Here is a 27,657-nt window from a genome sequence, read left to right on the forward strand (position 1 = left end):
CCAACCTCTTCTTTCTGTGATGGCTTCCAGCCTGAGAAAAGATTGACACAAAATAAGTCATTCACTGTCTTGCCTAAGGGCTCAAAAAAAAAAAAAAACAAAAAACAAAAAAAACCTTTGTCCCGAACTTTAAATAGTGAAGAGAAAATGTGAAGGTTCAATGTCCTCATAATTTGGTCTTCTCCAATCATTCCGTCAAGCACTATGACCTCCCCTGCCAAACTTCTATTGTTTTTTTTTTTTTTTTTTTCAGGGACATAACCTTGCCCCATCACACATGCCGGAGTGTAGTGGTGCTGTCATAGCTCACTGCAGCCTTGAACTCCTAAGTTTAAGTGATCCTCCCACCTTAGCCTATAGAATATGTAGGCCCACTGGATTATGCCATGATGCTCAGCTAAATTTTTTACACAGTTTTATAGAAACAACTCTGTTGTCCAGGCTGGTCTAGAACTTTTGGGTTCAAGTAATCCTCCCGTCTCAGCCTCCCAAAGTGCTGGGATGATAGGCAGGAGCCACTGTGCACAGGCTAAACTTCTATTGAGCTTAGATCACGTGTCACTTATCGTCACAGTCGATCATACCATCTTTTCTTTCTCTGTGTGTTTGTCTTCCTGCCACATTATTATGTAGAATTGCTAGTGTCAGGAATCACAGTCTTGTCGGTTTGGCACCTGTAGCACAGTGGTTATGGTACACTGAGGCTGGTGGGTTCAAATCCAGCCTAGGCCTGCTAAAACAACAATGACAACTGCAACAAAAAATAGCCAGGCACTGTGGTGGGTGCCTGTAGTCCCAGCTACTGGGAGGCTGAAGCAAGAGAATTGCTTAAACCCAAGAGTTTGAGGTTGCTATGAACTGTGAGGCCAGGGCACTCTACCGAGGGCTACATAGTGAGACTTTCTCTCTCTCTCTCTCTCTCTCTCTCTCTCAAAAAAAAAAAAAAAAAAAAAACCTTCTTGTCACTTCAGCATTAGTAGAATGAAAACTCATTGAAGGCATGGTAAATAAGAAAGGTCCTGTCTTGTCCTCAGAGAACAGAAATCTACTGGGAGAGAGCAATGCAAGCAAATAGGCAAGTACCATAAAATGTGTGTGGGAGCTAGCAGAAAATTTCCCCTTCATCCTCTGAAAGTTTGCTGAAAATCAACTGACCAAAGACAGATTAATAGGAGAAATGGTGTACACATTTATTAGCACGCATGTGGGAAAATGAGTGACCACTCCACCATGAATGGAACAGATGGTTACATCTTAGGGAAAAGGAAGATGGGGAATGTGGATGATTATAGGGGGTTAATAAATGATTTTAAGAGAATTCAATTGGCTCAAAGAAAATACAATGTCTTGGGACCCCCAAGACAAACAAAACTTTGTCCTAGTGTGTTGACAGACTTCAATCTTTCTTCCTGTGATATGACTTCAGTTTCTGAAAACTCAGGGAAGGGACAAGAGGTGATTGTTTTTTGTTTGGTATGTCTGGACTTTGGAAAGATAGGGAAACTCAGAGAACAACTCCATGCTGTGCTTTGGGAGAGAAGGAGGACTGAGAGACTGGGAGACAGTAGATGTGGGTAGATGGGGGGGGCAGGAGTCAGAAAGATCTTAAGGCTTATTCTTCAGTTCAGCATGTCAAAGTGCCATGTTTTGAAGTATTGGTTTCTGACCCCTAACACATAAGTGTAATCACCGAAGCCAAAATTAGAGGTCCTAAGAACACATTGGGAGGAACTTGAGCTGATGTTTAAAAGTTCAAGGTAAAGGTTGAGTGAGGTTGCTCAGGCCTGTAATCCTAGCACTCTGGGACGCCAAGGTAGGAGGATCCTCCTTGAGTTCAGGAATTCAAGACCAACCTGAGCAAGAATGAGACCCCCATCTCTACTAAAAATAAGTGTTGGGTCCCTCTAGTTCCAGCTACTTGGGAGGCTGACACAAAAGGATCACTTGACCCCAAGAATGTGAGATTTCTGTGAACTGGGCTGATGGCATGGCATTCCAGACCAGGTAACAGAGTAAGACCCTGCCTGTAGACACATGTGTGCATACGCACACACACACACATGTTTGCATGTATGCAGACACACTCACACACAAGTTCAGATGAGCTCTTACATGAGGTTACTTCTGTAATCTGAAAAGGGGTGGGGCTCTGCACAGTATACAAGAGCAGAAGGGAAGCAGAGAAGTTTTCTAGACCCTTTTATGGAATCCCAGAGGTGAGAAAAACTAGAGAGCACCCTGAAAGGACAATACATAAGTCCCCCTTTACCTTGGGAGGGTCTAACAGTAGTGGGGTGCTACAGGTCAGAGCTGGGGGAATGAGGGACTGTGATATCCAAATATGAAGATGAGCAGTGCCCGAGAGGCACAAGAAGAAGTTTGCTTTTGCATCGAGAGCATGACTGAGGATAACTGGAGTTTTTGAGCAGGTTGTGACATCTTTGTGGCTTGGCTTTGGAAGGGGCTTTTGACTGCACCATGGAAGAAACTGGAGTCACGCAGGAGAGAGCAGGAGAGCTCATCTAAGGGTAACAGTGGGGGATGGACTGAAGTGGCTGCACTGGCTTGATGTTTGGCAAGTGTGACAAGTGTGACAGACATGGGAAAAGGAGGAGGGTTAAGAATACACCTTCCTGTAGTCCCAGCTCCTCAGGAGGCTGAGACAAGAGGATCGCTTGAGCTCAAAAGTTTGAGGTTGCTGTGAGCTATGATGATGCCACAGCACTCTACCCAGGGTGACAGAGTGAGACTATGTCTCAAAAAAAAATGACATTCATATTTTTAGTTTAGTCATCTGAATGGAGGCTAATAATTCTAGAGCATAAGGCATGAAGACATAAAAATGCTAGAGGAAAAGGTAGAAGAAAAACTCTTAGAGACATCAACCTAAGCAAAGAATTTATGACTAAGATCCCAAAGGCAAACACATAGTACAGCAACCACAGAAATAAATAAACAGGACTTGATTAAATTGAAGAGCTTCTGCACAGCAAAGGAAATAATCAACAGAGTAAATAGACAACCACCAGACTGGGAGAAAATATTCACAAACTATGCATCCCACAAAGGACTAACATCAAGAATCTACAAGGAACACAAACAGCAAGAAACAAATAACCCCATGAAAAAGCAGGCAAAAGACATGAACAGAAGTTTTTTTCAAAAGAAGATAGAGCAGCAGTGGCACTTGGGAGCTGGTGAAAAATGCAAATTCTCAGCCCTAACCTCCTCCCAGATGTAGAGAATGAGAAACTTTGCAGGCAGACATCAGCAAGCTGGGTTTTAGCAACTTCTCCCAGTGATTCTATGCACACTTAGGTCGAACACTGAACATTGAAAACCTATGTTCTAGCACACTCTTCAAATTCTTTTCCATAGTACCCCCCAAAATGTTTGAAAAAACATGTATCATCCACACATCTTAAATTTGACATCTAAAGGTTTTCTCTTCAAGTATAAATAGTTGCAAAACATGTAATTTCCAGCATAATAAAAGATACTGAGTCTTTTAAGTACATTTAGCAAAATCAAAATACACTTGCAATTTGGTACCCACTACCACACACTGAAAAAGATAAACTCTTTTTTAAACAGAACTTTAATAACATATCTTCATTCCTTGAACACTTACAACCTTTTTCCTAAGAGAATTTTACCCTATAATATATTAATCAATCTATCGTGCTTATCTGCAACCAAGATGCAAATACAATAGATTTAGTCATAACTGTTTAGTACATAATTGATATAGACAATATAACAGTTTTTATAATTTTTATAACTATTAAACATAAAGTATTAATGAAATATATTAAATATTTCCTATGAAGATAATCAGGATTTTTTAAATGTAGTTCGGTTATCTGTGAATGAATATTATATATTAATAAAATTAGACAAGTTTCAGCATCAATTCTATTCATATTTTTCATTTTATTAAAGTATTTTTTTTTAAGAAAATGTAATTGTTGATACAATAAGGGGAAGGAATGAAGGGAGTTTTTCTGAAGCAATATTTAAAAATTCTCCTAACTCCTTCCAGATTATATTCCAAAATAGCATACAATGACCTATCGTCAAAAATGTTTAGTGATTAGATTCCTTCTCGCAATCATATCAAAAGCAAAGAAGTAAAAATAACCTGACTTGCAATAGGATTTGCTATTCAGTCTTTGTAGCTATCAGAATTTTTCTGGTAATATCCAGACAACAGAACTCTGACCCACAGCCTCTGCAGTAACCAGTCCAGGATGCCAACCACATCAGCACCTCTGCCACAGAGGGTTCAGAATAGTCAAGACTATAGTCAGTGGTCAATGACTACCAGTTTCCCTATCCTCTCTCCTCTCCCGCTCCCTTCCAACTCAGGATCAACCAGAGAGAGCCAAATAGACTCCTGAAACCAGTCCCATACGAGACCCTATGCCAACAGACTCCAGGCAGAGTACTGCTGGAGCCTTTTCTTCTTTCCACTATAAAACTTCCCCCATCTCCCAACTTACCTTTAAGTTTCCGCCAAAGGGAAGTGATGGTAGCTGACTCCCTTGTTATAGCAAATTCTGAATAAACAGCCTCTGTTTCTCTGTTCTCATTTCTGTGATCTTTGTTAATTTTCACATTGGCTTTCTCAACACTGCCACCAATATGTAGAATTGTCTCTTATTTGGGCATGCCAGAGGTTTTCTATCTTTTTTTTTTTTTTGGCCGGGGCTGGGTTTGAACCCGCCACCTCCGGCATTATGCCAGAGGTTTTCATACCCAGAAGACAAAGCAACGTATTAAGATTTAGGTTGAGTGAGAACCATGCTTTCTTTCCCAAGAAAGAAAGAGGAAATTATGAAAGGAGGGATAGGAAAGAAAAGAATACCTTGAACTTGAAGTTTATTCTGGGAGCAATTTTAGAGAAGACAACCTGTGGAAGTTGAAGGTCAGCAACAGGATTCCTGGAAATGAACTTGCTCAAGATCCCATTGGAAAGTCTTCATATATTCCTGCGGTCCTGTTTGAAGACTACTAATCTAGAAGCCAAACAGAGGAAAGAAAAGGATAGGTGTTCCTACATGAAAACACATAGGTTTGAAAAAATCCCCTCTGCTGAGCGGTGGTCCACTGTGTCCACCATCCACCTTCTCCTGGCAGGTTCCTACTTGTGTTCACGTCTCACTTTAAATGTCATCTTTTCAGAGAATTCTGTACCGCCCTCTCTTTAGTAGGTACCGTAGTCTCACCATGTCATTTTCCACCGTCTGATTTTTCCCGTTCCTGTTCTTCCTTCCCTCCTTATTCTCTTCTTCCCCATTAGAATGTCAACTCCATGACAGCCAGAACCATTTTTTTGAAAACCTAGGACAGCGATTAGTCTGAAGTTTGATACAAATGTATATTTGCTGAGTAAATTAAGGGGATGGGGAGAGAATGCCAAGAAGTTGAAGACACTCTTACCTGGTGGCTTGTGAATTTCTCTGTGAAGTAGGAGGCTAAGTTATCTATTGAGTTTAAAGGTAGAAACAGTGACGTGGGCAAGTTGTACAGAGTGGAGTTTCACAAGGGGTTGGAATGGAAGAGAGAGATGATGATAGAATGTAGATTAATTATGGGACAGCATTTAGGCCCCAGCATACTGCAGATACAAATGAATGAATGAGAGTATGTGATTCATGTGCCGTTATCTTGAAATGGATTTCTGAGAAATTGAGCTATGTTTAGGCACACAGCATCTTCTGTAGACAAAATAAGGGCCCTCAAAAATGTTCATCATCTAAGCTCCAGAAGCTCTGAACATGTGCTTTATATGACAAAGCAGAATTTCGTAGAAATGAGTAATATTTGAGGATCTTGAGGTGGGAAGATTATCTTGGTTTATCCATGTAGACTCAATGCAATCAATAGGGTATTTGTTAGCAAAAACGGAGGCAGGAAAGTCATAGTCATAGAGAACTCAAGACAAAAACAATGGTCAGAGTGGAGGAAGGAAGGAACCACAAACCAAGGAGTGCAAGTGGCCTTTAGAATCCAGAAAAGGTAAGGAAGTGAATTCTTCCCTAGAGCCCCAAGAAAGAACACAAGCCTGGGACTCCTTGATTTTAGGACTGCTGATTTCCAGAATTATAAAGATAATACTTTCGTGTGTTTTAAGCCCCTAGTTTGTATTAACTTATTTCAGCACCAATTAGAAATTACCAATAATAATATACCTTCAGATATATGTAGACCATGCTTCTTAAACTATAATGTGCAATCATCTGGAACTTGTTAAAATACAGCCCCTAACTCAGTAGGTTTGGGGAAGTGAGACCTGAGATTCTGCATATTTAACAATTTCCCAGGTGAGGCCAGTCATTTTGGCCCACAGACCACACTTGAAATAGGAAAGATTTAGAAAATACTGTCAAGACAAATGAGAGAAACAGTTATCATGGGCATACAGCATGCATGTCTTTCATTTGTGTAGTTATTGCAATTTTACAAATTACTCTTGAATTTTATAAACAGAAATGTTATAAGGAAGATGTTATAAGGTATTTACTTTCCCTGCCAAGGAAAGGGATATTCAGAAAGGGTAAGTGGTCAGCCTGGGCTGCACAGATGTTGTGTCAGATTTGACTTGTGACAATATCAGGCCATAAGCTCAAGTTTTTATTTACAAATTTTTTTTTTCACTATGACAAAGTTCAAGTTTGAAATCAAGCTCTAGTGTCAATGAATTCAGAAGCATCAGTGTTACTCAGGATAAGACATACAACATGCCATTAAAGGATCAACAGCAACTCCTGTGGGATTTAACTGATGCAAGAATGGATGGGAAACAGAGATAAACTGTTAACATGATTTTTGTATTTTGAGACTTGATCAAAATGGTTATTACATTTCAGATCATCTCAGACATGCCTAGAGTGTGAGGTGATTTGCTTGATCCAGCTAATTGGATAGTGAATAAGTATACATTTCAGGCTTTTCAATACTCTGGTTTCTCTCTTTCCCCTGATTCTCGGTATTGTGTTTAGTAAGCATTTACTGAGCACCTACCGTGTACCAAGGCACCAAACCAAACACTATAGAACCAAACATAAATAAGATGTTGTCCCTGAATCCTGGGATTTCCTTGTATGGTAGAAAAGAGAAAGAAACACAAAAGACCAAAACTATATTTTGATGTATACCATTCTAGAAGAACTTTGAAATACTGAAAGAATGATTGATTAACTCTAGGAAAAGAGGGTGTTAAAAATGAGGGGGTTTGTTTTATTGCATATTAGAGGCAAATTTGTATATACCAAAAAGTCTATTGGTATTTCTAAAAAGAAAATTTTAAATTTGTTAAAGTCACAAATCCAAAGATCCCAATTCTTCCTAATGTTTTATAATCCTCAATGTAATACAGTATTATTATTTTATTTTGAGAAGTTCTTTACTATCCCTTCCAGGGAGCCTGTTACTAATGCTAAGTTTGGCCTGGTTTATAATCATTCAGCCTTTAAACCTTTAAACTGAATTTTCAAATTGAATATATTCTATTTCCTTCAAAAGTATTTTGGCCTAATAAATAAAACTTCCCTGAATACTAGATTATTTTTATAAATGGAAAAAACTGAATTTATAAATAATAGTGGAATTTTAGTTCACACAAATGTTCCAACTCAGGAAGATTTCAACTAAATATCACAGGTCTAAATCAATTGATCCATCTTTCATTTTAGAGTTACAAAGCTGAAGTTCTAGTAGGCAACTTATTTTACACGTTAGAAACAAATAACAGGGCTGGAGGTGGTGGCTGACACTCTGGGAGGCCTGGGTGGGAGAATTGCTTGAGCTTAGGAGTTTAAGACCAGCCTGAGCAAGAGTGAAAACCCTGTCTCTACTAAAAATAGAAAAAATAGCCAAGTGTAGAGGCACATGCCTTTATCACAGCTACTCAGAGGCTGAAGCAAGAGGATCATTTGAGCCCAGGAGTTTGACATTGCTATGAAGCCTGGGCAACAGAGTGAAACTCTCTCAAAAAAGGAAGGAATGAAGGAAGGAAGGGAGGGATGGAGGGAGGCAAAGAAATTCACGAAATATGTATATATATATATATATATATATTTTTTTTTTTTTTTGCAGTTTTTGCAATTTTTGGCCGGGGCTGGGTTTGAAACTGCCACCTCTGGCATATGTGGCCAGCACCCTACTCCTTTGAGCCATTGGCACTGCCCCACAAATATTTTTTAACATAAAAGTATTAATTCTATGGTCTTGATTCTCCCAAACATATTTAGCATCTTACTGAAACTGAGACAATGCTTACCCCGTAAGAAGGGTAGGTTCACTGATTGTTATGAATCTACAACTGTGGTGCATGATGTCGACAGAGAAGGAGGTCGATGGGGAAGGCGACATATTGGGAACTATTTATACTGTACTTTCTATTCAATATTGCTGTGGACCAAAAGAAGCTCTGAAAAATAGTCTGTTAAATGAAACAAAGAGAAGTGGTCTTTCTAAACCTAATAGGAGGTTTGGGTTGGGATATTACACTCTAGCCCACAATCCTCAACCCCAATTATAGCTGCTGTGTCAATAACTACATATGAGGAGTTATGAGGTAGCCATGTCCCTGGATTCAAGTTATATTTATCACCTAACTCTTGAGTCACTCACAGAAATCTATAGACTATGCAAGTTGATCTCTTCATTGGACTTTGTAAAACTTTGGCTTTTAAGATATGGCAGCATTTCTCCTTTAAATGTAAGCATCTCTGACTGAACCTTACTAAAATGCTGCATTATATCATATATTCCATAGGCCCTCAGAAAACAAATATTAAAAGTGTATTTCTTTCATTTTTCCCTGTTTCACAAAGTTTTATCTGACTAGTTGCTGTAATTTACAAGGTCATTTTTAAAAACAACACTTCCCCATATCTAAGAGAAGAGATATAAACAAAAAATTGTACTACATGGTGAAATACTCCGCTACAGGAGAAGCTTACATAAGAAATTCCAATGAGGAGTGAACTATGTCCCAAGGGACACAGAATAATTTGCCATGGAATAATGCCTAACATATTGTATAATACTCAGTAGTTATTTCTTAAGTAAATGAATGAATACTTGAATAACAAACAAATACAGCATCATGTACTCGTAGTAGTAGGGTGTAAAGTACAAGGCAGGGTAATGACTTACAGGAAAGTAAAACTCATTCACCTCTTCTGAGAACCCATTATATTCCATCTATGTATTTATTTCCCTTTGTCCCAGAACCTCTGGCAACTATTGATCATTTTACTGTCTCTGTAGTTTTATATTTTCCAGAATGTCATATAGTTGAACTATGCAATATGTAGCTTTCCTATACTGGCACTTTTCAATTAGAGAAAAGGGACTTTTACTGTGTTTTCCTGGCTTTTTTAAAATCATTGAACAATATTCCATTATATGAATGTCCCTCAGTCTATTTATTCATTTGTCTATTGAAAGACATCTTGATGTTTCTAGTTTTAGGTGATTATGAATGAAATCAGTATAAACATTCTTTTGCAGAATTATGTGTAAACAAAGATTTGCAAATCAATAAGAGAAGTATGATTTCTGGATCATACAGCGAGACTACATTTGGCTCTATAGGAAACTGTCAAACTGTCTTCTAAAATGATTGCATCATATTTGAATTCTCACCCAGAGTGAGTGGGAGTTTGTGTTACTTTGGATGCTTGCCAGAATTTGGTATTGTGTTTTAGATTTTAGCCATGTATAGTGGTATCTCATTGTTGTTTCAATCTGCAGTTCCCTGCTGACAAATGATCAAATAATGATAAGCATCTGTTTTGTTCTTTTTGTAGATAAAGGGTCTTCCTCCGCTACCCAGCTGGAGTACATTGGTGTGATCATAGATCACTGTTGCCTTGAACTCCTGGGCTCAAGGAATCACCCTGCCTCAGCCTCCTAAGTAGCTGGGGGCTATAGGCATGCATCTTCTTAGCTGGCAAATTTTTATTTTTTTTTAGACATGGATAGGATCTTGCTATTCAGCCCAGGTTGGTCTCAAACTCCCACAAATGTTCTTCTTGCTTCAGCTTCCTCAAAGTGCTGAGACTACAGGCATGCGTACCATGCCCAGCCCATGAGCATCTTTTTATAAGCTTATTTGCCATTCATGTTTCTTCTTATGTGAGATGTTAGTTCAGATTTTTTTGCCTATTTTTTAATTGGGTCTTTTTCTTATTGTAGACTTTTAAGAGTTCTTTGTATTTTTTGGAAACAAGTCCTTTATCAGATATGTGTTTTTGTTTTTTATTTATTTTCTTTTTTATTTTTTTGCAGTTTTTGGCCGGGGCTGGGGTTTGAACCCTCCACCCACAGCATAAGGGGCCGGCGCCCTACTCCTTTGAGCCACAGGCACTGCCCAAGATATGTGTTTTGGAAATATTTTCTCCTCATCTGTGGGTTGACTTTTGATTCTCTTAACAACAGTGTATTTTCAATACAGAGTAATAATACTTTTTAAATTTAATGAAGCCTAACATCAATTTTTTTTTTCCTTTTATGAAATGTGCTTTGGGGTTATAACTGAAAACTCATGGTCATATGCATTTTTATGACCAAACCCAATGTCACATAAGTTTTCTCCTATTTTTTATCTTATAGAATATTTATGGTATTGGGTATAATACTTTAGTTTATAATTCATTTTGAGATTTTGAGGTTTTTTTCACAAATGGGAATCCAATTGTTTCAGCACATTTTTTTGAAGCGTCTCCTTTTTCCATTGAATTTCCTTTGTTTCTTTGTTAAAGTTCAGTTGTCTATATTTGTGTGGTTTTACTTTTGGGCTCTCTTTTCTGTTCCATAATGTCTGTGTCTATTCTTGTACCTGTACACTTTGTCATATAACTGTAGCTTTATAGTAAGTATAGAAGCCTGGTAGCCTTCATCCTCAGACTTTGTTCTTCAGTATTATGTTGACTATTCTGGAGTTTTTACCTTTTCATATAACTTTTAGACCTAATATGTCAATTTGCTGGGACTTTAACTGGGATGGTGTTAAATCTATAACCTACTTTGGGAAGAATTGACATCTTAGCCATATTGAGTCTTCCAAGCCATGGAACCACAGGGAAACAGAGTTTCAGAACGGTCTCAGCCCTATCTCCTAGACTCTACTGTAACCGCAGAGATGATCATAGCACACAGCTTCCTCCAGTTCCTGGGCTCAAATTATCCTCCTGCCTCCATGTCCTGAGTAGCTAGGACTGCAGGCACACACCACTGCACTTGGCCATTTATTTTTATTTTTAAAGTATTTAATATTTTTATCCTAGGGCACATGTTTGCCCCGCAGAGGCAAGAAGTGGCCTCAGTTGGCTTCACTCCTGATGCTGACCTTCTGCTTTTAGCATTCCAGACCTTTTGTCCATCTATCACACAATACAGACCCTTCACACAAGCATTTTCAGTAATTGTCCTGGATCCATTCTGCTTCTACTAGCAGAGGTCAAATGCCCATTCTTAAAATAGTATTTCTGTGGTAAGTTACATGCAGTAGAGGTCAGTAGAACCTTTGTAAGTTGGTCACTCAAGTGACTGTAACAAACTGGTCCACATATGGAGATGGTCAGCCTATGGAACTAGGCCTGCAGTACTGAAATGTACATGTGGCACAAGTCCAGTCTATGCAAATGAGGTCAACTTAAAGAGGTGGTCAATGTAGGGAGGTGGTCACTTATGGAAGTTCTACTGTATTTCATTCCAGATACTAGGCAGGCATGGAGTCAGCTTCCCCCAAAGCACAGGGACTTCCGAATGGAAATTGAGTGATATTCTAAAATACTGAGAAAGAAATGACTTAAGTGCAACTCTGGAAGAGTTAGTGGCTAGATTAGTAAGCAGCTTATGTCTAAGCAGGTAATAGAGGGTGATGGATCTGAAAATTAGAATTTTTTTCCCCTGTAATTTGAAACAGATTGAAGCTGTGTGTTCCTTGCACTAGACTAGTGAAGAAGCTATAACGTTGTCCTGGAGAGAGAAGCTGAGGGCTTTGAGCTTGACCACGGTTGTGGCAGTATCAAGGAGACTAGGCAGAAGGAGGACGATTCAAGACATGTTTATAAATTAAAAAGCAACAGTAAAGAAGCATTTAGATCTGGGTGTGGTAGTGTAGGCTTATTGTCCCAATTACTTAGGAGGCTAGCGTGGAAGGATTGCTTGAGGCCAGGAGTTCGAGTCCAGTCTGAGCAACATAGTGAAACCCATCACTAAAAATGATAAAATAGCTTTTAAAGCATTCTAGGTGATTTTGTTTTTCCAATTGATAAGCCCATAAATTAGGGAAGAAAGGATGCTAGAACAGGAGGTTGAAGGTAGGGTGGGGTACAGTTAGTGAATTATTTTGAACATGTTGGATTTAAGATGTCTTCATGTCAACCTAGAGGAAATGTCAAATAGACAATTGGATTTGGAGATATACAGGATGTCCCTGAAGTCACCATCCATAGGGAAAATGGGAAGGAAATTCTACGAAGAGGTGGCCAACATGTATTGTAAACAATATTTAGTAATAAAAGTACATTTAGCTATAATTTCCCATTTTCCTTATGTATTATAACTTTAGGTGAAAATAATCAGTATTATATTTAGGCTGATGGCAGAAATAGAATTATCATCATTAAGGACAGGAGTGGGGTAAGAGAAGAAAAACACCTGCCTGATGAAATGTACAGAATTCAGGTGATGGGTGCCCTAAAAATCAAGACATCACAGCATATACAATTCACATATGTAACAAAATACGATTAATACCCCTAAATCTATTGAAATAAAAGAAAAATTATCATTGAGAGCAAAAACTATATTAGACGAAACTTGTAATAAAAGATTGAGCACTAACTTTAACAAACCTATATGTTGTTTATTCTCTAAGTTAATTTTTAAATGAGGTAGTAGTTGTGGTTTTGTTTCCTTAGTCTCAATCTATTTTGTTGTCATTTGAATTTCTCAAATTGATGAACTATTATGTTATTAAATATGAAACATCCAATTTCGAATCAAAATATTAGTTTATTGTATCTTCCACAAGAAGCAGTACAATTAAGCAAAGTATGCACCTAAGTCATGGACACAGTTTTGCCATCTTAATGGTAGCTTGTGTATGTCAGCAACAAAGAAGCCTGAAGAGCAAGTGGCAATGAAATCATGAAAGATATTTTTCACAGCTTATTGGTAATTGAATATTTTTCCTTGCAAGAAGTGGTCAAAAGCTTGGAAGAAGTGGTAGTCTATTGCTATGAGGTCTGGTGAATAGTGGTTGTCAAAGAATTTCCAAGCTCAACTTCTATACTTTGAGCAGGTCTGTTTGTATAACATGTGGTTGAGTGTTGTCTTGGAAGAGGATTGGCCTGTCACCGTTGAAAAATCTTGGCTATCTAATCACATGCCCAGTCATCATTCTCTCCAACTTCTTCTTTTTTTTTATTAAATCATAGCTGTGAACGTTAATGCAATCATGGGGTACAATGTGCTGGTTTGATATATAATTTGAAATTTTTCATCAAACTGGTTAACATAGCCTTCGTAGCATTTTCTTAGTTATTGTGTTCACACATTTATTCTTGCTGGAGACATCCATTGTAATCAATTGACCAGGTTTCATGAAGCTGTGGTGAATAACACCAGTGTTGGACCACCAGATACCAGTAGCATTACTGGAGGAATATTTGGTTTTAGACACTTCATCTTTATCCAGCCATTGTAGCCAATGCTTGGGACAAAAATAATCCATTTTTCATCACACATAATAAAGAATATGGGGTAGCAATGGCTCACTTTGATGGTTCCCTTTGAGATAATTTCTTTTCTGATGCTCATTTAATTTATATGCAACCCATCTATCCATCTTCTTTACCTTGACAATTTGTTTCAAATGGTCCAATATTATTGGAATAGTAATTGCATGCGGCTATTCAGGCATAGGTTGAGAGATGGATTTGCTTCCATTTAAGCATTTGGATCATCATTACCCTCCTTAGTCTCAAGTAGTTCACACAGCTCATTTTCAAAATTAAAATCACCACGTCAGAACATCTCAAATCATCCATGTACTGTGCACTCATCAGCCACCCCTTTTGTTGATATTTTGTGTTGTTTTGAATTGGTTCCACAATGAAACTCTTATTCAAAAATAATACAAGTTTATATCTGAGTACCTTCTGATGGCAATAAAATACTACAAACAAGAAAAAAATAACAAAAGCTTTTGACTTCACCATGGTTTCACCAAAATTACTCTTAAAATTTTTAAAAATAATCACAAGCCAAAATATGTCTTTAAAAGAAAGAGGATGTACCTTAACAATAAAAATAAGACAAGAAGTGTCAAAGTAAAATGTTAGAGATATCAACTGTCAAGCAGATCTCATGGAAATCATACATTTTATGCTTAGTAACCTAATACTTTATGTGTGACTTTATGTATCTGCCTGATTAGCTATACTGTAAATTCATAATTTCAGTCAAAATTCTTGGGCCCAGCATGGAAAACAAAACAAAAGAAAACAAAATAAAAAACAAGATACTGAGCACCCTTTCCCAATAGTTTCTTAATAGGAAATTTTCCTGTATTTGTAGAATCATAATTTCCTGATGGGTAGATATGAAGTCCCTTTGAGGATAATCCATTCAACATAGACATTTGTCTTTTTAAATGCTGCATTCATTTTCTAATACTGCTGTAATAAATTTTTACAAACTTAGTGGTTTAAAACAACACAATTGTATCATCTTACAGATCTGGAGTTCAGAAGTCTTAGAACCAAAATGTCAGCAGGGCTCTGTTCTTTCTGGAGGCTCTGTGGGAGAATTTGTTTCCTTGGCTTTTCTAGCTTTTGTAGACTACCTGCATTCCTTGGCTCGTGGCCCCTTCCCATATCACCTTGATCTCTCCTTCTGTCTTCACATCTTTTATTCTGACACTCCTGCTACTCTCTTTCACTTATAAGGACCCCTACAATCACATTGAACCAACCTGGGTAACCCAAGATACTCTCTCCAGCTCAAAATCAGCTGGTTAGCAACTTAAATTCCCCACTGTCATGTACTGTGTGAGGACTGATTTACATGTTCTGGGGAGTAGCCTACTGACATCTTTGTGGGCTATCTTTCTGCCTACCAGTGTGGGCCTGTGTAACCAGGACAGACCTTGTGACCCTCCTTTTCTGGCTGCAGCTGCTTGGGTCAGGGCAGGCAGTTGAAATCACTGGAACAATCTGTAGCTGGTACAAGTCAAAGATTGCTGAGTACCTGAAGTGTAAAGTTATAGAGAGCCTGGCCTTGCTCACTCATTTCAGGCCATGTACATTCTTTTTAGTAAACAAAGAAAAAAGGGGTTTGCAGATACAAAGAGAGGCGTAGAGGCAAGAGACAGACAAGGGATAATGTTGTTGTCTGCTGATGTTTAAGTCACTGGATATACAGCCCAGGGTTCTTTGTTTTCTGTTCACGGAGGTTCACCCACATAACTATTGTAGCATTGAAAGAAAACCCTTTTACCTGGGCCTTGAGTGGATTTTGGCTCCTTGTTACTACAAGTTCCCTGTCGCAGACTGTTTATGTATGTGTGAAGTAATTAATCATTGACTACAGAATTGGGAAATAGAAAATATTAAAACTTGGGCTTGAATTTAGTTTCCCCTGGTGCCATTTTCTTTCCAATATATCTTTCAAGACCAATAATAACAGAGAGGTAAACAACATTCTTGCTGCAGACTGAGATGTTTGATGGTCCCTGTCACTCCCACTGACAATTAGGTTCATTTTGCAGCCTAGCAATTTAAAATAAAAACCATTTTATTCTCTTTAGCTCATCTCTTTTGAAAAAGAAAAATTAAGGCTTTGGGCCTGGGGGTATTCAAAATTTAAAACGTGTATTGTAGCTGGCCAGTTTCTGTGAATAAAACATGACGATTAAATACAGACTAAAGACCCTTTTCTTACTGAGCTTATGTAGCGTGACCAGCTCATTCCTCAGCAGCCTCACCCTCCGTGACCTTGGAACATTCACCCCTGGAACACCTCTGGGTTCCCTTTTGGACTGAGAGGAGAGTCAAATATAGACAGACAGTCCAGAGCCGCACAATAACGGGATTTAAACCATTTCTCATCAGAAAATCACTGCCTCTAAGCTGAGGTTCAAAGTGGGACCTATTGGTTTTTTAAATTATATTTTAATATAATAAATAGTTTTGTGGTGGTATAATTTACAAATCATAAATTCACCTGCTTTAATTTAATCCTTTTTAGTATGTTTAGAGCAGCGGTTCTCAACCTGTGGGTCGTGACCCCTTGTAACAATGAAAATACATCCTGTATATCAGATATTTACATTATGATTCATAACAGTATCAAAATTACAGTTATGAAGTAGCAATGAAAATAATTTTATGGTTGGGGTTCACCACAAAATGAGGAACTGTATTAAGGAGTCACAAAATTAGGAAGGTTGAGAACCACTGATTTAGAAAGTTGTAAAACCAACACCACAATCTCATTTTACAATATTTCTGCTCCCTTGGGCAGCGCCTGTGGCTCAAATGAGTAGGGCGCCAGCCCATATATGGGAGGTGGTGGGTTCAAACCCAGCCCAGGCCAAAAAACTGCAAAAAAAAAAAATTTTGCTCCCTCCCCTGCAAATCAAACTCATGTTCATTTACCGTCACTTTTTCATTCCTACCCACAGCCCTGGGCAGCCACTAGTTGAATTTCTATATCTATATATACATTTGCCTTTTCTGGGAACTTTATAGAAATGGGATCATCAAAGACAGCCTTTTTTTGTCTTTCATGTAACATAACATCTCTGAGGTTTATCCTGCTGTGGATGTGTTAGCCCTCCACATTTTATTCATCCATTCACTAAAACTATAAATTTTTATTACTAAATTATGCTCAGAAAACATATTCTGAGGAACCTTTTAGATATGGTTCGATTTGGGGTATCCAGGATGGATTCATGTGCTCCCTTTGTTATATTTGGGTATTCTTAGGTAAGCATTCCTTCCCTACTGTGGTCTCAAAGCTTTGCTCAGCCTGAATCTTCTGATTAGGGGTCCCGGGTATACTGACTCTGAGCTTCGTCTTTCCCAATCCACATCCATGAGGCTGAAACCAATATTTAGAGGCAGGAAAATCCTGGACTGATCAGAAAAACGCTTACCCCCTGCGACTCATCTGAGGGTGGTATAAGTAGAGGGTCTCTGCTGACGAGTATTCCACACACTTAGCAAGAACGTTTGAGACTGTCTCGCTTCTCAGGCCTGGCAGGCTTCCTCGGTTTTGGTGAATTAACAGTTGTGCCTATCTGTGTTTCTAGGGTGCCTCGGATGTAAGAGACCTGCAAATATTGTGTTATATGGGGTGCACATAAAGTTCGTGGTCAAATGCTTTATGTCCACCCTGTTTAACTGGCTCTTATTTCCTCTGCTTCCCTTATTGAGCAGGTAATATGTGCCAGGCCATTTGCATACATTGTCTATATCCCTGCAATGATCTCTAGAATTTAGCTACTATTTCAAATGGGGAAATTGAAACTCACACAAATTATTATATTTGTGCAAAATCATCTAAATGGTAAAGTCCCATTGTGAGGTCATCTTCCCTAAGGCTGGTTCTCCCTACACTCTCACAAACTAAGTTTTAAAAGTGTCATATAAAAAGGTGGGCAGGGGATGGGGAAATTTAATTATTATGGTAGAGTAACAAGGGAAAAAGTAGCAGATGGTTAAAACAGGCATGTACCAGTGAATTTGAGGGGACAGAAACAGGACAGAGACTGGATAGGTATCAGGATCAGGGAGATGGGAAAAGGGATAAGAGAAAAGGGACCCACCCATTCAGCTTGAAGTTGCTCCCAAGGTGGTGATTCTTTGAACCTCTGTTGCTCTATTCTGTACCATTGATGTCTTATACCCTAGCTACATAAACAGTTGCAAGGATCAGATGGTTCTTAAAAGGTAGTAAATAATTAATAGTTCATTCTGCCATATTGAAAATAGGTGATAAATGGAAACATAAAATATTAAGAGACTTCCCAGGATCTTAGATGCTGTGAAAGTTAGGGTAATAGATTCTGAAGCATAGAACTACTTTACCATTTGCTCTTATCAGTAAACTACTTGACTTCCTAACTTTGACTTCCACTTCTTCCTCTGCCCAAATATTTCTCAAACATTTCACTTGCTTGAATCCTGCTCACTTCCATTTCTTAACATGAAGATCAGGTTCTCCAAGAGTCTTCCTCTGATCACCTTCATTAAAGTAGGTCATTCCTTGTTTTTTTTTTTTTTTTAAATAAAATTATCAGAACAGTTCAACTCCCCCAAGGAAAATAATTCCCTTTCGTCAAGCATCTGATCTTCACCTCCAGATCCTTGATCACAATTTGTAATGTTATATTTATTTATTGACTTGTTCACTGTCTGTTTTGGCCCTTGCCAATTACACTACAAGTTCCCTGGGGGCAGGAAGCAAGCGTGTTTTGATCACCAATATATGACCACTTGCTGGAGTAATATTTAGTACTATCTACTTCTCAGTGAATCATGAACCAAATCAGTAGTAAAACAGAGGTCAGGCTTTAAGCAGTGCCTTTAAAGCTCATTTTCAAGTTCTTCAATTATTGAAGGGGCTTGTTACTCTGTGGAAGTTAGGAAAACACTTCTTAAAGACCCTCAGATTGCTGGGCACAGGGGTTGAGTTGTCCCCCGCTTGCTTCCATCGCTTCAGCTGAGATTGATTTAGTTGGAAGCTCTCTAGCCTGTCACTGCCTGAGGTCAAAAAAGCTATTGCCTCTGGGGAGACAAGTTAGATTATCCTGGGCCTTTCTACCCAGGCACCCCAGAGTAAACAACTCTAAAATATCCAAGGAAGAAATAGTTTAAGTTGTAAAAGAAACAGCCCCATTGTTCAACCATTCTTTTTAGTTTATTATTCTTTTTAAAGCTAATATTTACATCTTATTCAAATGAAATGCAGGAGCTTTCATGGGGCAAAGGCTAAAAACTAAAATAAAATAAAATAAAGGTAGAAAATACTTCCTAGCATCCAGAAGACTAGATGAACACTCAAACACTAAAGAGCTGTTGTGATCTTTAATGCATTATCCTGAGCCAGGAAAGGCAGACTTCCAAATCAGTTTTCTTATCCTGCCCTGCTAATCTCAGAGAGAGGAAAGAGTTAAAGCATTATCACAGGTACTGACAGATAAATCCCAGTGAGTGAATAAAGCAATTGCTTTTTCCTGGAACTCTGGTGACAGGCATTTCTTTACTATTATGAGAAATACTAGTTAGGTTATGCACAGTAATTGTCCCTTTCCCCAGTGATCACTGAGAGATCATTTGTATACTGCTAAAGCTCCAGGGCAAGTGAGTGGAATCAGACCTCCCACTAGCCTTTTTCTGCTCTTCTGAGGAAGACAAAGTCAGTGCAAACCTCCTGGCCGAAGCTACTGCTTGGGAGTTGCAGAGAAACCCAGGAATGAGCCATTCTGTAGTGGCCGAGATCAAGTTGCTGGAGGGCAATTCCCTGGAAAGATCTGCAGTGATTGATGTGACTTTATGTTTTCTGATCAGAACAAGTTCCCCTTCATTTCTGTGAGGAAGGCACTTGTTTTCTCGTGAACAGGTAAGCCACTGCCCCTAAGTTAAAACATTTATTTTCTAATTCACCTTTTTCTGGTCTTTTCCCCAAGTGGTGATAATTAGATTAGCGCTTACATGTATATTCTAAGAGAAGGTGTTGATGATTAGAATTCAAGGTAAAATCATTTAAATATAACATATATATATTTAAATATATGTAGTAAGGATTTGTGGAAGCAGCATAATTTAAATCAATACTAAGAGCGTTTGCATCATGCATTAAGAATTAATATGGACAAACTAATATCTATTAGGTAGAACACAAGTGCATGTAAGCTATTATTGGTATCATTCTTGATTTAATGAAACTTCATGTATTTGACCTAATTTTGTGGGTAACACTTATTTTAGTAGTTAGGCAGAAAAAAAGATACTAAACTCCAAGTGTTTTCTTTCCCCTCATGTGCCCATACTTATATACTATCATAGAATCAGCCTTCCTCCTTTCTTTCCCATGTTCTTCCTGTTCTGGGAATTCTTTATATCAGTGAGGTCAAGCTCTGTCAAGAGAAAGGACTTACCACTATTAGGTCTCTATTAAACTGAATGCCTAAGAAAAGGATTGTAAATTTTTCCACAAGGAATTATAAAATATAAAATTGTACGTCTGTGCATGAAAACACATAGCTCTCTTTAAATACATATGTTATATATATATATATTTTTTTTTTTTCATTTTGAGTTCATCAAAATACATAATACTGTTTTAAAACTCCTAACAATTTGGATCAGGGTTTACATGTTGCTCAAAAAGCTCTGAAAAATCTAATGCTAATGTCATAGGATCCAAAATAGTCATTAACTTCTATCAAGCAATTGAAATGTGGCCAATCTGAATTGAAACATTGCTTTTAGTGTAAAATATGCACCAATCTCAGAGATTTAGAATGAAAAAGGAAAGACTTAGAATGAAAAAAGAATATAGTTATTCCCATTAATAATTTACATCATTTTTTTTCTGATGGTAATATTTTTCACATGTGGGTTGAATAAAATATACTATTAAAATTAATTTTGTGTTTCTTTTTTTGCCTTTTTAACGTGGCTACTCGCAAATTTTAAATTATGCTTGAGGCTCACATTTCACAGTATTTCTGAAGTAAACCACGAATCTAAAGGCAAAAAATCGCCTTCCTCAACCTTAATTTCTTATTGGCTCTGTCTTTCCAATTTTTTTTGTTACTTCTTGCCACTAAACAAGGTACATTATGGGCTCAGTCACGTTCACAGGGGAATTCTGAATGGTTTTGACAATGCACTTAGAACCTAAACGGTCCCCTTCCAATAGAAAGAGTATGTCTCTACTTACAAAGAGTATTTATAGAGACTCCGTACCAGAACTCTAGGTTTGTAGGAATTTCTATGTGACAGAAGAACAAAATAAATGTTTTCATGTCTTCCTTAGTTTCCCAGTTCCAAATAATCAAAAAACTTTTTGGCTACTATATGTTGAAAGATAAAGTGTACCTATAAACCAGGAGGGAAATTTTCAGAAAAACCTAATGGTTTTTTCAGAGATTAGGAGACAATGGCATTTATGCTCCATTTACAGCAGGGAGGGACTTAAGTGACTAGAATTTTTCACCTTTACTTTAACTTTTCTAATAGAGAAACAAATTTGTAGTGAATTCTGTAGTGTTTGGGGGAAGTAATATTGTATTTTTCCTCTGTTTTGTAAACACTTTAAGTTCTGCATTGAGGATAAAATGGTGATGGTGAAAATCGAAAGGTATTTGATTACTTGTTTATCACGTAATCATCCTTGTAAAGCTCTGGGAACTCCATCCTGGTTACAAGAAAATATCAAGTAAGTACCCATTACAGTGTTATTAAGTGGGGACTAGGAATTTTTTTACAGATCATACAGTGTCGTGGAACTTTCAGTGTCCTAGAGAAGAGTTCATTCCCCATGTAAGACATTGGTGCTATAGATACAGTGTCTAAAATCTTATTTGTTCTGTTGGGTTCTGCCTTCAAGTTTTGAATTCAGTTTGATTACTCGAGAAATGAATTTGGATTTCTTCTTTCTTTCACTCATTCAGTTCCCATTTACTGACTATCAGATGTGAGAGGCTTCCTGATGCAGCAGGTTTCTCAACCACAGTGTTAGTGTCACTTTGGGGGAAATCGTTCTTGCTTGAGAGGGAGCTGGTCTGTCCATCATGTTTAGTAGGGTCCAGGGTACCAGTGACATCACCCTCCACTGAGACAACCAAAAATGTCTCCAGACAGTGTCAAGTATTCCCTAAGTAGCAAAATAAAGCATTGGTGATGATGGGAGAGAAGGGATGGGAGATGGAGGTGAGGGTGGAAGGGAGGCAAGGGAAGTGCAGTTGGTGTGGAAGACGTGAATGGACTTGAGAGACAGAGAGACATTAAGGAAGAAAAGTCTTAATGGCAGGCGGCGCCTGTGGCTCAAAGGAGTAGGGCACCGGCACCATATGCCTGAGGTGGCGGGTTCAAACCCAGCCCTGGCCAAAAACTGCAAAAAAAAAAAAAAAAATCTTAATGGCTGGTAAATTGTGGGGACTGAAGAGAGGGAGGAGTCAGCAACAACTCTGGTTTGGGCAACTGGAGTAATTGTGGTTCTCTTAATCGAAAAACAAAAATAAGGGAGAAAGGGATTTGCAAGAGAAAATGAGTTCAGTTTCAGACATATTGCATTTGGCTGGGGCTGCACTGTTCTTACAGGAGAGTGGGTTCAGCCTCTCCTGTAACAGGTGCAGGAGCCACGTCAGGACGGAGGTGGAGTTTGGATGCAATAACTTGGTAGTTGATATCAAGGCAGAGAACTTGTATTTTTGAAGGGGAAAATCATTTACCTGCTGGAAAAAAAAATGAGTTAGATACTTAAAAGGCCGACTCATTGTTCTGTCAGAAATTCAAAAAAAATTCCAACAAGATGAAGCAGAAAGAGGCTAAAATGAAACAAAATAAAAAGCAAGTATCAGAAACATTTCAGTATATTTTACAGTCAAATATGAGAGTAATGGAGAAGGAAGAGAACTGCGAGAAGACAGGAAATGACGTGTAATTCAGATAAACAGGTAACAGGGAGAAGGAGTGGAGGATTGTGCATTCATTATAAATTTCATACATTCTTAAAACTCATTTTTTCCCCAACAGTGTAGCATGAACATTTTCAAATATATAACAAGTTAAAAGAGGGTGGCACCTGTGGCTTAAAGGAGTAGGGCGATGGCCCCATATACCGGAGGTGGTGAGTTCACACATGGCCCCTGCCAAAAACTGCAAAAAAAAAAGAAAAAGTTGAAAGAATTTCATAGTGAATACCCATAAATCTGCCACATAAATTATATAATTAACATTTTATTATATTTTCTTTATGATATATTTGTGTACTCATTAAAACATCTTATTTTTTGATGCATTTTGAGGGTAAGGTGCAGAGATGAGTACACTCAAGTGAACTACACCAGCATACATATTATAAACTAAAGTTCAATATTTGTTTATATGAGTTTTTCCACCTACTTTTACTAATTTTATTTTTAAAGTTCATATCCAATTTCCTTGGCTGGAAAATTGGTAGCACAACATTTTGTTTTTATATGCATATTTTTATATGACCACTTGGGATAGTAACACTGAAGACTTTTACCCATAATTACACTTTCTTGAATGTAGAGACTTGTCCCATTTCCTATTTCTCTTCTGTATCCTGGTAACTAGGATGTAGCCAGGCACAAGGTAGGACCTCTACTTATTTGTTAAATGTATATAACAATTACAGATGTGCTATTCTTACTGAACCAAATGGAGTTAAACTTAGGCCATGTTCCAGGTTTCTTGGGGATTACTAAATACTTACTGAAAACCAAGGAATGCTTTGGCAAAGCTTTATAGTTAGCCTTAATGATATCCTTACCACTGCCCCAAAGAGTAAAGTATGTGGTGTTGTTCGTTATAATTTTGGATCCAAGTCTGTACTTTCAAGTGTTGCCTCTGATATATGACCTTGGACAAATCTGTTAGCCTCACTGAGCCTGAGTTGATGCATTAATTGTTATTGGGTTGAGAGTATTTACCTATATTTGATACCCATTTCAAATGAGCCTTTGCATGCAATAAAGCTTTGTCAACTGTGACCTGCTGTACAACTGTCACCTATTGTTTTGTAGTCAAAGGATGTGAAAAAAATCAGCAGCCTCCTTCCCTCTCACTCTCTCTTCCCTTCCTTTGTCTTTTGTGCTTCTAGAATATATCACAGAAGAAAAAAAGGAAACCAATGGTTCAGAATCAGAAATGCTCTGTTGATGAAAGAGCAAAAATCAAGATGCAAATTGTCTCAGCACTCAAAGAAGCAGAAAATTCTAATAGCCACAGGCAAATTGTGCCCTCTGAGGAGCCTGGATTCTAGAAGAAAGAACAGTGTTTGAAAGAGGTGAAACAAAGGCTTTTCAAGTTTTCTGGAATCCCTTGAAGACTGGGATATTACCCTGGCAAAGTTACTAGAGTGGATTTCTCCAAAACATTTACTTTAAAGGGCCACCTGACATTTGGCTGCCTGCCCTTAAGTTACATGTATTTTTAAAAACATAAATTTGAAAAAGGCTAATAATGAGAGACTTATAGAACCAGCCTTTTGTTTTGTTTTGTTCTTGATAAAGATGGTTAAAGAGGGAGGTTTAAAATGTTGGTTCACAACATTCAAAGGAATACCCTCCATTTTCTTTGCATATTTAAATTCAATTGTATACTATGTAGTACTTTCTTCTCCATGGGGTCACTTTAGAAATTTGAGCAAGTTGGATAGCCATCCATATTTTCAAAGTGGTTAACAGCAAACCTACAAGTTAAGTACCTGCAACATTTATTAATGCCACTTTAATCTTGATTTACTGCTTGAAGCTTCTTTAGATATCAATAATGTTTTATAAATACTTAAAATATATAGATAGCTAATTTTCACAAATAATTAAAATAGTCGTGAAATGTACAATGAAGAGAAGTGTTTAAGCTAATATTGAAGCCAGAGTGTTACAGGACAGAATGTGACTGCAAGGCTTTGACTGGGAAAGTGGTAGTTTATAGCATTACATCTGATTTTGCGTGTTTGCACCAAGGGTGTTTCCTTTCTGTTCTTTTTTTCCCCCTTTTTATAGGTGGTCACGATAGTGACATGTTTAATATTGATGAATTTGACCTCCTGGGAGTTAAAGTATATGCACCCTTTTTGAATACAAATGCTGTTTAATTTATTATGTGGAAAACACATAGAATTTGAAGATTAGCATTTTAATCAACTCTAATCTTAGTATTTGCTGCTTCCCCCACTTCTCCTTTGTCTGTCAAAAAAAAAAAATTGGATAAACCAACTTTGGAAATGACAGCTAATGTCCTCTCTCAGAGCAGCCGGGTCAGTCTGAAACATAAAAGCAGCGCCCTGTGTAGAAACTTTTCCTGAACCAAATGTTCCAGCACATTAACAGTGTGCAGGGGGACCATCAATTATTTCAGAAACAGAACAATCCATTCATTCAACAAACATTTACTGAAGAGCCGTGCAGAGGAAGGGGGGTGGGGTCCTGTATGTAGCTGGGATCTGATGGCACCTCTAATCTGAAATTTGGCTTCAGTATTTCGCCATGTAAATTTTTCTCCTTTTTTTCCTTTAACTTTTCACATGGCAGGGCCAGGAGCTTTGAAGCTTGGAGTTCTTCCGGCGGGCACAATGCGTTGGATTCGCACAGTGGAAATTAAAGTCCCCCAGATAGAAGAGACGTGTTTCCCGCCCAGGTTCAGGGCGGAGCCGAGCTCGGGCGGAGGGGGCCGGGCTGGCCTGAGTGCCCGGGGCGCGGTGGCGCAGCTCTGGAATCGCAACATCGGGAACCAGGATGGGAAGCTGAAGAGGAGCGCAGGTGATGCCTCGCATGAAGGCTGCGGCGGCGCCGGCGCCAAAAAAGCTGTGGGGCCCAGGGATGTGGAAGCCACAAAGAAGGGGAGCGGGGGCAAGAAGGCTCGGGGCAGGCACCGGGGCAAGAGGGGAGGAGGCGGCGGGGAGCTGGGCAAGAAGGGGAGCCAGTCGGACTCCAGGGCCTCGGTGTTTTCCAACCTGCGGATCAGGAAGAACCTGTCCAAGGGGGAAAGCGCGGGGGGCTCCCGCGAGGACGTGCTAGCCCGGCGAGCTGGACAGGGCTCACTCCATGCTCACCAAGACCCCGGACCTCAGGCTCTCGGCGGACGAGACCCGTTTGTCGAATACCAAGTGTGCTGACCCTTTTGAGGTGACCGGTCTGGGGGGTCCAGCCCGCCAAGACCAGGGTGGGCGTCCGGGCGATTGCAGGGGATTTGGAAACTGCAGCAGGGGCTCAGGTTGGACACAGAACCAGCTCAGGTTCGGACACGGACATCTATAGCTTTCACTCAGCTACAGAGCAAGAGGATTTGCTTTCAGACATCCAGCAGGCGATCCGCCTGAAGCAGAGCAGCGGAAGCAGCAGCAGCGTCTGTTGCTTCTCCAGGACTCTGAGGAGCCGGCAGCGCCCCCCACCGCCACCTGCCCTCAGCCCGGGGCCTTCCTGGGCCTGGAACAGTTCCTGCTGGGGCCGCGGCGCGCGGGGCTGCGGAAGCCCCGGACCGAGTGGACACAGAGCAGCCGCTGTCCGCCGTCTTGGACCTGCATGAGGGCCTGGCCCTTAGGGCCTGGCCGCTAAGTCCCCGGTGGCCGGGCAGCCGCCAACCCCCGGCGCTCTCCGCGCCTCCGGAGCGCCTGGCCTTCCAGAGGCCCAGCCCTCAGCCAAAGACTCGCCCTGGTCCTCCGCCTTCCCGTTTCCCGAGGCTGGACCGGGGGAGAGCGCGGCCGGAGCCTTCGAGCACAGGGCTGGGGACACCGATGAGGAGGGCGAGGAGGATTCTTTTGAGGATGCCCTCCGCGGCTCTCCGGGGGAGGAGTGGGGCCGGGAGGTGGGAGAAGAGGCCCCGCAGAGGTTGGAGGGACAGCCGGAGGAGGGGTCGCGACGGCCTGGCACCCCGACCGTGCCTTCCTGCCCGGCAGCCCCGCGCCCAGCCTGTGGCTGCTTCAAGCCCTACCCACTCATAACCCCCTGATACATCAAGACCACCACCCGGCAGCTCAGCTGGCCCGATCACTCGCCTTCTCGGTCCTCTAGCCAGAGCCCTGGGATCAAGAGGCGGCTGGAGCCCCCCTGTGCCGGGGGCCCAGAACTGCCCGGACCTCCGCGGCCTCCCCAGCCAAAAAGCACTGTGCCGATGGTGGCCTTTCGGGGGCCTCAGACGCTCTGCAGACCGGACGGAGGAGCTGGATGCCCACGCGCCCCGGGCGGGAGGCTCTGCGCACCTGCTGGAGCGCTGTGTGGCCGCGGACTGCAGCGGCGGTGGGGTGTCTCCAGCAGTGGTCGCCAAGAGGTCTGGGGCGCCCGCGGCTGTAGATGGCTTCCAGAAAGTGTTCACAGGTGAGCGCACCCTGCTGCTAGCCCCTAGGTCGCAAGTCGTCTGCCAATCAGGGCCTCCTGCCACCCTCCTCTCAGGGTTCTGAAAGGCGGAGACCTGCTAGTGGCAGGTCGCTTCATGAGGAATCCTGTTCTGCCCAGCTAGCCTCCTTGGCGAAATGCCTTGGACGTGCTTATTTTCTTCCAAGGTCTCATAGCGAATGACTTAGTTGTGTCTCTTTGGAGTCATCTCAAGGAAAGGATGGTCTGTCCATTGAGTCACGCCAAACATATAGACTCCTTTTTTGCCTTGTTAGTTAAACCATCAATCTTCTCTTCCCTTCCTCATCACCAGGGCATTAAAAAGAACACAATGGTTCATGTTCCCTTTACAAGGTTCAGCGCGGGAGGCACAAATCATTTATTCAGGTACTATCCAAAGGTGATTGCTAACCCCTTTTAAATACATATGTGTGTATGTAAGTGTAGAACATGTACATGTAACACGTAGCTTCTGTCTGGCAGGAGTCAGGGGTCTACTACTTCTATTTACTTATTTATTTATTTTTGAGTCT

General features: G+C 40.0%; 1 pseudogene; it reads left to right on the forward strand.

Annotated features, from left to right (window-relative positions):
• Positions 1–23,853: 23,853 nt before the first annotated feature.
• The window catches only part of LOC128579064 (formin-2-like), a 54,180-nt pseudogene continuing 50,376 nt past the window's right edge, over positions 23,854–27,657 (forward strand).

The sequence above is a fragment of the Nycticebus coucang genome, chromosome Y, assembly GCF_027406575.1.
Source record: "Nycticebus coucang isolate mNycCou1 chromosome Y, mNycCou1.pri, whole genome shotgun sequence".
In the NCBI taxonomy this organism is placed as follows: Eukaryota; Metazoa; Chordata; class Mammalia; order Primates; family Lorisidae; genus Nycticebus; species Nycticebus coucang.